Here is an 11,317-nt window from a genome sequence, read left to right on the forward strand (position 1 = left end):
CCCCTTAAAAATGCCTCGCTTTTGACCTTAAATCCCTTCTACACTGTAAAAAATTTACTGTAAAATTTACAGTAACTTACTGGCAACAATTGGCCAGTGAGTTACTGTGAATACCTTTTACAGTAAAGGTACTGTATTTCCATTTACAGTATTTATATATTCACTGTAAAATGAAAAACAATTAAATACTGTGATTTCAGTCGTATTTACAGTAACTTACTGGCCAATTGTTGCCAGTAAGTTACTGTGAAAACCTTTTACAGTAAAGGTGCTGTATTTCCATTTACAGTAACTTACTGGCCAATTGTTGCCAGTAAGTTACTGTGAAAACCTTTTACAGTAAAGGTGCTGTATTTCCATTTACAGTAACTTACTGGCCAATTGTTGCCAGTAAGTTACTGTGAATACCTTTTACAGTTAGGGCACTGTATTTCCATTTACAGTAACTTACTGGCCAATTGTTGCCAGTAAGTTACTGTGAAAACCTTTTACAGTAAAGGTGCTGTATTTCCATTTACGGTAACTTACTGGCCAATTGTTGCCAGTAAGTTACTGTGAATACTTTTTACAGTAAAGGTACCGCATTTTCATTTACAGTATTTTATGTATTCGCTGTAAAGTGAAAAACAATTGATTTTAAATTAAGATTTTTTTTTTTTAGTTGTATTTACAGTATTGGTTGTTTCCCTGTAGAAGCTAGGTCAGTTAAATACTGTGAATTCAATTGAACTTACATTAGCAATCATTAATAGAATAACTCATATTCCAAAATATTTCAGTTAACTGCAGACAATAAAACAATTTTAACTTTTGTTATTTATTTAAGACATTTCAAATGTATGACTGAAGTGGATGTTGACAGACAACAGTAGATGGTTTGAACACAACCACAACCTTATCTGATTTGACACAGATAAGGGGGTTAAAAGCGCAGTGTGTGTAAGTGCAGTATGGCAACTGGCAAGTCTATGTAATGTAGTATAAGGAGTTGTGTGTGTACAGGATGCGGAGTAAAGAAACTCATCCCCAGTCTGTTTTGTGGGTGTTCCCTCAGTCTGCCACGTGGGAACAGAGACGTCTGCTTGACCTCAGTGGTTTAAACAGTCCGTGGTCAGAGCGTGAAATGTCTTTTGAAATACTTTTGGGCCGTTGTTGTACTCTTCTGGTATAGGTATCCTGCAGGGTAGGGAGAGGTGCTCTGATGGTACCTTTCGCAGTAAATGTCAAGTGTCTGAAAAAGAGAAAGAAAGCATACATTACAATTGACCCCGTTCATGAATATACAGTAATTAATGCAAACTACTCCGGTTGTGTGACAAATAAAAGCAAACCCACACTAGTCAGGTGCAATAGATAGAAGTAATGCAGATGTGTACAATACACCACCATAGCAAAGTTTGGGAGTTCACTTTGATATGTCCAGTGTTTTTTTTTTTTTTTAAGGGGACATTTCGAAGTGACCCTACACTTCTGAACAGAAGTATGTCTATGTGATATCATACCTAATCTCATAATTGCCTGCGGCAACTCTGCCTTCATGCGAACACCACTTTTCTGATGCCTAACATACTGTAGGCCATCTCCCATCTGACTTGCAATAGCAGCCTCTGGCTCCAGGCTGGGACTTCTGGATGGCTCCTAAAAAGAATAAACAGCAATTGCCATATCATTTGTTAATAAACAGCAATTGCCATACAAAACAAATCATAGAATCTACAAATCATAACAAACCAAACAAATCATATTTCTACAATCAGATGTAGAAATAGAAATGATAATTACCTTGCCATGAGGCACCCTTGCCACCCTTGTCACCATCTATGTTACTTCTTGATATCAGTTTATTTATGAACATAAATAAAACACAAACACTTACACCATGTTGAGGGCAGCAGCCATGGCTAACAGACATCATCAGGGTAGTGCCATCAGGTAGTGCCATCAGGGTAGACCGACTTCGCCCTGGACAGTTGTTGACAGTTGAGCCCACAAAGTCATAACAGACACATGAAAGGAGGGGATAAAATAAACAGTTACAGACACAAATACAGTACATGCACACATATTAAATGCTATATGCGTGTGTCTCTATTTGGTGAGTGAACTCACTTGCAGGCTTGGAACTTCTTCCTTATGGAAGTGACACACATTTGGAACATTCCAAAATGCACACAGCCTAAGTGTCTCTGACACAGCGTTCTCAGGGCAGCAGTCCTCACACCACCTACTAACAGAGGGAACAGAAAGAGGCTTACATTAACTAATACATTGCAAAACACACAGAACATGAAAAGACCATCACTGAAGCACTACTACACTCACATGCATCTTTTAAACACATGCCTCAATGTAAGTCACCAAACATTGGGCAAATAAAGGCTATAAACTGAATACCATTTAGCCAAACACTACCCTTCACAAACTAAAGATCCCTTTACTTATCGGCATGATATTTCTGGTAATTGAAATTCCCCAAATGCTCCCCTTTCATATCCACTATATGACTGATCTATGAGCATGACTATGCAAAACTACAGTTCCTAAATTAGGGGTGAGATAACTTACACATCAGCCTACTTCATTAATTTGTTTTACTGGTCCTCTTTCCAGTTATAGCAACACTACATATTATGCATCAACACTACATGTATTAAGTTTAATGTTAACTACCCATGCCCCATCGAGTTCGCAAAGTAATGTTACTAACTAGCTGCTAACGTTAACAACTTTCACCTGTGTCTGTCTGCTAGCTAACTTCAGCCTTCAGCCTGCATGGTAACAGCCACTTTAAGCTAAGCTACTTGCGTCTGATATAATTTCATTCAAACTAAAACTCTACATTCATAACGACATATCAGACTGAATTATTGCTAGATATGATATTGACTATCATTCGAAAAATCCCACATGATGGTTAAGTTAGTTACTGGAAAAGTTAACATTAACAGCTAACATCGCTAACGCTAGCGACGTTAGCTCGCTAGTTCTAGCTATCGATATGTGCTATGCTGATTCAAACATGACAATAATGGCTTTGGTTAACATTTCATTGTGAAAACAATACATTTCTAATACATTCCCGGTTTCAATTGGCATAGCTGCTAGAAAAGTACTGTAATTCTTACCTTGAATATGATGTTTGTACAGAGTTGAAGATTGCAGTCAGATTCATGATTGAAAAGTGACGGTTGATGGTTGAAGTGAAGTCACTCTGGCTGGAGTTGAAATGAAAAGTCAGGGGTGGGGGATGGGAATTACTGCGTGTGCGCATGCGCATATCAAGAGGCGATAAGCAGCCGTTAAAAACAATCGTGGAAAATTATTAGGCTGAAATGTGTTATGCTTGCTCAATATTGTGATCATCAAAGCCTTAATTCTTGACATCAAATTGACTTTCTCAACCGTCTCTGGTATGTCATTATGAGTTAAAAGAAAGATAAGATTAAAAAAGGGAAAACACAGTAGGCTAGTTTACTTAACTATTTACAGTAGCCTAGGCTACTAGTGGCTATATTGTGATTTGTTTACAGTAGTGTTTTGACTACTGTAATTTCTACGGTAACACTTACTACTGTAATTGTAGTTTACAGTAGAGGTACCGCATTTCCATTTACAGTATTTTATGTATTCACTGTGAAATGAAAACCAATTAAATACTGTGATTTCAGTAGTTTTACAGTAACTTACTGCCCAATTGTTGCCAGCAAGTTACTGTGAATACTTTTTACAGTAAAGGTACCGCATTTCCATTTACAGTATTTTATGCATTCACTGTAAAATGAAAACCAATTAAATACTGTGATTTCAGTAGTATTTACAGTAACTTACTGGCCAATTGTTGAAAAGAAAAAATACAGTAGTTTACTTTACTATTTACAGTACTATAGTGGCTATACTGTGTTTGTTTTACAGTAGTGCTTTGACTACTGTAATGTCTACAGTAACACTTGGACTACTGTAATTGTAGGGGCGTTACTGTAAATTTTACAACATTCTACTGTAAAAAGCATATACAGTAGTGCTACTGTGAAATTTCCTGTAAATAACTGTGAATTTCACAGCCATTTTATATAATTACTGTAAGTAGTTTTTTTTTTAAAGTAGAAATGTGCATAGATTAAGGTTGAATAAGGAGAAAGGCCTACTGAATCCCTTACGTCTTTGATCTAATCAAGGAATCCCCGTATTAACTCCTTCAGATAAAAATGAATATACTGTATGCTTAAACTGTCCTTAATTACCCCATTAATCACAACAAATAAAGGGAACCCCTGACTTTACATCTTACAGTAAAGTGTAAGATACTCACACCTTAATCTGGGTAAAATGAAGGGCCCATTTTACAGATGAATTTAAACAAATTGGTTTTGGTATGTTTTCAGGCGTAATTTACGGCAAATTTGAGTATATCACACTTCATATGTCTCCTCCATAATATTAACACTAATAACTCTCAAAGATCACTTCTGAGGTGTTAATGGCAATGACTTTGTTAATTAGTCACAAAAGTGTTGCAAATGTCACATAGAGCCGCTGTTTACTAATGCTCTATCCGTCTGCTAAGTCAAAGAGGCCTTCTTTAATCCTGAGAAGGCTTTAGTCAAATGAAAATTTATTTAGATCACGTATAAGGACAATACAATTACATTTGGTAGAGTGGCTCTGTTCTTGGAAGCGCCTTTACACTGCTTTGGCACGCACGGGTAACCAACTCTGAATCCTCCACAGCGGACTGGTGCCAGTAGCGCTAATGATATTTACATTTATACAGCGGCATGTTTAGATAAATTGTTTACATGCAAACTAGACCACAGATTAAAGCCCTTGTTGCATGCATATGCAAGGCACTGTCACAAAAGATCATCTGATGTAGACAAAAGCCAACACGAAGTGAACAAAGCAGATTCATACCAACGCAATTCGCAGAGTTATGAACGTATGGTAATGTAGTCAAACGATGTGCAGTGGCATACAATGCAAGAATGTGCGGCTGAACAATAAGGAAGAGCAAGGGTGGGAAACAGGAAGTGAACGCACTGAGGGCTGAAGGATAATAAATGGAGCTAAAGGCCTCGTTTGAATAACCCCGTGTTTGATATGTAACCATGTTTGATGTAGATGAGCCAGCTTAGTGTCAGACGCTAGATGCTAATCCCGGCCACTGGGTTGTCTTGTCTCCCGTGGTCTGCCTGTCTGTCTGTCTGTCTGCCTGAATGAACATTACCACTCGATTTAGAGCCTCGTGTGCCTCTCCCAAAGTTATCCCCCCCCGACACCCCCCCCCCCCCCTTCCTCCGAGCCGCCCTCGCGGGAACGTGGTAACAAGGTATTCATTTGCTTCTGTTCTCAATCGGCGCCTTTGCCGTGTCCTGAAATCAATGCCTCGTCTGCTCCGGCGTGTCTCCGATGAGCATTTGCCTACGCGAGTCGGCCCGCTGGTGCTTGTTTCTCCATCGGAGACGTTTGATTAATCTGGGGCCTGGGAGTCCAGGGCCCACCGGGGCCTCTCTGTAGATAACACACCTCTTCAATAAGAGCACAAATCACACGGAAATGGGCTCCTCTTTTTTTCCTAATTTGGCAGAGACTGTGCCCACTGAATATTGAAATCCCAATATTGGGGTTATATCAGACTGATCTTTGAGGCATACTTAATGGGCCTGTGACAAAGAAATGTATATATTTATCATTATGAACTTCATTTGTGTGCGTCAAAGTTATAATCCACACTTTCATTTGTGTGTTCAAAGTTACTATTCACAGTTTCACATGGGAGCCTCACAGGAACGCTATGCACCTGCAGATAAGAAACGAGAGGAGGATTTTAGGGAGGTTTCGACCAAGGTCATGCTGACTTGTTTTGCTCTCTGCTTTTCTTTAATAAAAGAGCCTCTTTGCGTCCAAGAGCTCAGAGACTGTTTTGGAGAGGGGAGACTTCTCCTCTCTGGTCACTCTCTCCTCTTGGCGCCAGAGTATACTGAAAATTATACTACTTGTCTGTGGTTCTTGTGTCATAATATTGGGAAGATTTTCCTGACATTCTTTGGTCCTTCGAAGCCGGTTGTCAATATATCCTTTCTGGAACTGATCGTCGGAAGTTGAAGACTGCAGCAGCCCGCGGACTACAACCGTGGAAAAGCCCCGTACGGTGAATTCCGTGCAGGCCAGCCGACGGCGACCAGCTCCTAGACTGGATTGACGACTTCCGAACTACAGAGCAGAACCATAACAGTGTGAGTATAATTTCATAGGCCTAGGGAAAAGTCGCATTAAGTTGCCGTTCCCAAGGGAAAAGTCGCATTAAGTTGCCGTTCTCTTAATACAGCTGTATAAAAGATAAACTTTCCAGGGGGGTTCGAGTCCCGCCTGAGGTTTATCTAAAAAGGGGGTTCGAGTCCCACCTTAAAAATAGGGGGTTCGAGTCCCACCTAAAAAAAAAAGGGGGTTCGAGTCCCACCTTAAAAATAGGGGGTTCGAGTCCCACCTAAAAAAAAGGGGGTTCGAGTCCCACCTTAAAAAAAAGGGGGTTCGAGTCCCACCTTAAAAATAGGGGGTTCGAGTCCCACCTAAAAAAAAAAGGGGGTTCGAGTCCCACCTTAAAAAAAAGGGGGTTCGAGTCCCACCTTAAAAAATAGGGGGTTCGAGTCCCACCTTAAAAATAGGGGGTTCGAGTCCCACCTTAAAAATAGGGGGTTCGAGTCCCACCTTAAAAATAGGGGGTTAGAGTCCCACCTTAAAAATAGGGGGTTAGAGTCCCGCCTGAACTATCAAATAGGGGTTCGAGTCCACTATATTGATAATAGAGGGAAAGAAGGAGTGTGACTGAGAAGTGTGTGTGAAGGGATTGTCTGTGAGTTAAAACGAACAACAGAGCCTGTGAGAGATAAAACACCCAGGGGAAGCCGGACTAAGGTCTAGAAGCTCGCTTCCCAGGCTTGTTGTTTGCCCTAAGAGGACGACACAGAACAATCTCTTATTTGTGCAAAATGGGGAATACTCAAGATAAAGGACAACTTTTGAAAGGCGATGCCAAATTCATAGCTAGAGTCCATCCAGGAGCTGAAAATTGGCTATTACGATGGAAAGATAAATTCGAATTTGCAAACTAAAACCAAAATTATCATCATGCCATGCAGAAGTGCACCTGTATGACGATGATGATGATTACGGTAAAACTCCAAATTGGCCCCCACCGCCGCCTCCGGTGGAGGCATTTCCAATGGTAGAACTGCCCAATCCAACATTTAAGCCAGACGTGGCTGAGGGTCAAAATAATCCACGGTTAATGTATGTCTATACTGTAGGACATGGACACAGGACGATGTAAAAAAAAAAAAAAAAAAAAAAAAAGCAGTGGAGGTAATTCCATCTCATAAAGCCCAAATTGAAGAACTTTGCGACGAAATGAAAAACATAATAGCGGTGTACCACCTGAGTGGTTTCGAGGTCGAAAGGATGTTCCGTTTTAAAATGGGCTCTGATTGGAGCCGTGTTAAAAATAGCTTTGTAGCCCATCAGGCTGGTACAGCGTATGCGCCTGGTTCTCTGGATTTAAATCAACAAGTCCAAAGCCTAGAGAATAAATGTAAAGACGTGTTTAAAAAACATTGCGATTACACCAAAATACACGCCACCACACAGAAAGATGATGAAGATGTCTGGGAGTTTAGAGACAGATTTGAAAAAGTTTTTAAAGCCTATAACGGCCTGAAGTCAGGGAGTGCAGAAGATAAGATAATTTATGGACAGCAATTAAAACAAGCATTACTCCAGAGTTTTAGACCAGAGATAAAAGGCTGGATAGAGAAATATTTTGTTTCTTTCAAAACAGCAGAACTGCCAGATTTTATGGAACATGCTAAACATGCAGAGAAAACAGTGAAAAATAAAGAAAGTAAGACAAAAGAAAGACTCAGAGAAAGTACTGGAAGCATTTGTGATGGCATTACAAGGCAGAAATGGGTCAGAACAGAGAGATTATGAAAATGAAGGTGATGATAGCAACAACTGTTTCAGGTGTGGGGGTCGCGGGCATTGGTCTCGTGACTGCGCCACCGAGGATGAGAAAGAACAAAGATACGATAGTGACCAGTATGTAAGTGGAGAAGGAGAAGAGCTAGAAATGTTTGAAGAATTTCTAGACTAGAGCTGATGTGTGTTTAAATGACTAAGAAAGTGAAGAAAGAAAGCCTACATATTAAACTAAATATTTTAATTAAATATTTAAATTCTGCTTCTTCTAAGTTGTGTTTTTTCACCCATTCACTGTGAAAATCCCACATGCCGTCTCCCTACTGCTGTTACAAACTAACATGACATTCTTATCTCGTATGACAGTATTGTTATCACAACCACACATTAAATATGGTGTAAACAAAGCAGCTTATGCAGTGACTAACTGCTAAATTAGAAGTTAAACTTTTGTCTGCCACATGCTCTGCACAGGTAGCCGAATTGACTGCGCTGACCAGAGCATGTGAGCTTTTTGCCAAAAAGAAAGTGACAATATACACAGACAGCCAATATGCCTTTGCTGTGTCTTACATTGCTGAAATCAATGTACAAATGGGTAGCAATTTTGAGTCATGGGCAGAGCCATGTCTCAACAGGAGGGATGTGTGAACTAGTAGACAAACACTATAACGTATAGATTTACAAACTACTCACAAAATGTTTGTTATCAGTGCATCATATGTACTGTATTGATGTAGGAGTAGTGGAGCAACTAATTAAAACACTGTGTTCAAAGGAATATGTAGACACGGATACTGCTCCCTCTCTCTCTGTTTTTCCACAGAATCCCAGAGTTAAACCAGAAGATTGGGTGTTCATCAAAGTCATAAAGAAAAAGTGCTGGTCTGACTCGCGTTGGGAAGGACCCCACCGAATCATCCTATCTACACCCACTGCAGTGAAGGTGGAGGGCCGGACCGCTGGACGCATCTCTCTCACTGTAAGGTTCCAGTCAACCGCTGAGGAGGGGAAGCCCGACTGCAAAGGGGATTAGAGGTTTAGAATCTAGTCGTCTCAATGTCGGTGAAGATTTTGGATCCTCCTAAGCTTAGTGACGATGCCTGGAGATAACAGACTTTCAGTGTGTAGGATGGTCCTTGGAGCGGCTATCACTCTCACCTTGCTGACACTTTTGTTAAGGACTGAACAAAGACTTTTTTCTTGAAAGACAAAGGAAGCCGGAAAAAAGAGATTGATTTTGTCAGAGTATGTGCATACCTACATCACACATGTGTATCACTTAAATTCATGGTATCGTTATGCTCAAATGCTGGCTGATTTGAATAATGTGTCTGATTGCTATGTGTGTTCTCTGATGCCAATATCTGTTTATCATTCCCGTTTAACAGCCGTACAATTCCTCATGGACAGAGCTTGTGTATAGGTGAAGGGAAGTCTAGCAAATATGACTCTTATAATTCATCCCACATGACTATACATAAAAATGGTATTAACATGATCTGTGAACCTTGTGCAGGGACACACCCTTTGAAGTACACAAAGTGTAGTGTAACATTGACCCCGTGTATGCCACTGTTAAACCTAGAACAAGATTCCCACTGTGTTTTTTTCAGAGATGGTTCTGTGCCAGTGGGGAGTTTGCCTCTCTACAGGTGTTATCAGTGAAGTTTAGAATGTAGCCCTACATTTTGTAGAATTAAGCTTTGATTATTTGAGGACTAGCCCTCATTGCATATAGCCCATCAAAATGTTGATGTGAATTTGCTTGCTTGATTGTTGTGATAATATGGGGCTGGGAAAAACATATGTGTAGTAGAAGGTGAGTTTTTCTCCTTTTGCTTGTGTAAACAAGTGCCGCTGCTATAGCAGGGTAATGGAAGAATTTTTCCTTCAACGGTTTTCTCCTCAAATTAAGATCAATCATGACTGAGGTTTTCCGGTAAGGTTTTCGCTTCCATCAAAAGGTTTGAAACTTGCTATTCGAGTTGGTAATAATTACTACACGCTTTGATTTGATTTATGGTTGAATCTACAGTATGTAGCAATGGAACAAATGATTGTGAAGTTTACTAATGATAAACAGGAGGGAAATGACAAAGAAATGTATATATTTATCATTATGAACTTCATTTGTGTGCGTCAAAGTTATAATCCACACTTTCATTTGTGTGTTCAAAGTTACTATTCACAGTTTCACATGGGAGCCTCACAGGAACGCTATGCACCTGCAGATAAGAAACGAGAGGAGGATTTTAGGGAGGTTTCGACCAAGGTCATGCTGACTTGTTTTGCTCTCTGCTTTTCTTTAATAAAAGAGCCTCTTTGCGTCCAAGAGCTCAGAGACTGTTTTGGAGAGGGGAGACTTCTCCTCTCTGGTCACTCTCTCCTCTTGGCGCCAGAGTATACTGAAAATTATACTACTTGTCTGTGGTTCTTGTGTCATAATATTGGGAAGATTTTCCTGACAGCCTGAATTAGATGCTATTGCAAATATCATAATCCCAAAGTAGCCCAAAGGCTTTGATCTGCACTAAAACAACTTAATGAGACACTGAAGGTATTATTAAAGGGGAATTTAATATGCAAACATATCAGAAAAAATATCCTTCATTACTATAAATAACACATATGACAACATATTATACAGAGTCATTACATTTAAGACCCTCTGGGCAGCTTTTGCCATTTCTCCGCTGTTTTCTCGCTTTTTGCTCACAGGTTTCTCAGCAGAGCGACCTCTATAGCCTCAGAGTATATAGTTTACGATACTCCTCAATCGGTCAGTCTGTCGTTTCCTCTTTCCCCTGTTCCTCCGACAACGGCTCTGCCATGACGAATGCCTGCGAAACTCCATCGCTACCTTGTTCTAGCCGGCGCCTGGCGTGTATGTGTGTAGTGCAGTAAAGCAATTTGTTACATAGTGAGACAGCAAGACTCTGAGGCTGGCGGCCGAAGCTTTTAAGGTAAATGAAGCCCTGAAAAAAAAAAACTGCATAGTCTTCCTTTAATGTGGACATTATTACAGACTTGTACATTGTAGTGCTACTGAAAGTAAAATCTCCAAATTTAAATGGTTTGAATTTAAATGGCACCAGTAGGCATACAACTGCCCTGTGAATATAGAACTATGCTAAGAATATGGAACCAGAGATGGTTGAGTTGTTCTAAAGGATCTTTGATAGAACTATCCTGAACTATGCTGAGAATATGGAACCAGACTTGGTTGAGTTGTTCTGAAGGATCTTTGATAGAACTACTGTATGCTGTGAATAGAGCTATACTGGGAATCTAGAACTATTGTGTGTTTAATGCCATGAAAGGAGGCAACATCCTTCCTGCCATG

General features: G+C 40.0%; 1 long non-coding RNA gene across 3 annotated transcripts; it reads right to left on the reverse strand.

Moving 5' to 3' along the window:
* Positions 1-837: 837 nt before the first annotated feature.
* On the reverse strand, positions 838-3,226 carry LOC134066051 (uncharacterized). 3 transcript variants are annotated; one of them, XR_009936360.1, is made up of 5 exons: positions 3,126-3,226; positions 2,110-2,227; positions 1,877-1,962; positions 1,503-1,638; positions 838-1,231 (listed from the first exon to the last, which is right to left on the reverse strand). It is a non-coding gene; the product is annotated as an uncharacterized LOC134066051 (long non-coding RNA). The 3 variants fall into 3 exon arrangements; XR_009936361.1 differs by having other exon boundaries at positions 2,110-2,224; positions 3,126-3,192; XR_009936359.1 differs by lacking the exon at positions 3,126-3,226 and having other exon boundaries at positions 840-1,231; positions 2,110-2,974.
* Between the last annotated feature and the right edge of the window lie 8,091 nt (positions 3,227-11,317).

This window comes from Sardina pilchardus, chromosome 19, assembly GCF_963854185.1.
Source record: "Sardina pilchardus chromosome 19, fSarPil1.1, whole genome shotgun sequence".
NCBI lineage: Eukaryota > Metazoa > Chordata > Actinopteri > Clupeiformes > Clupeidae > Sardina > Sardina pilchardus.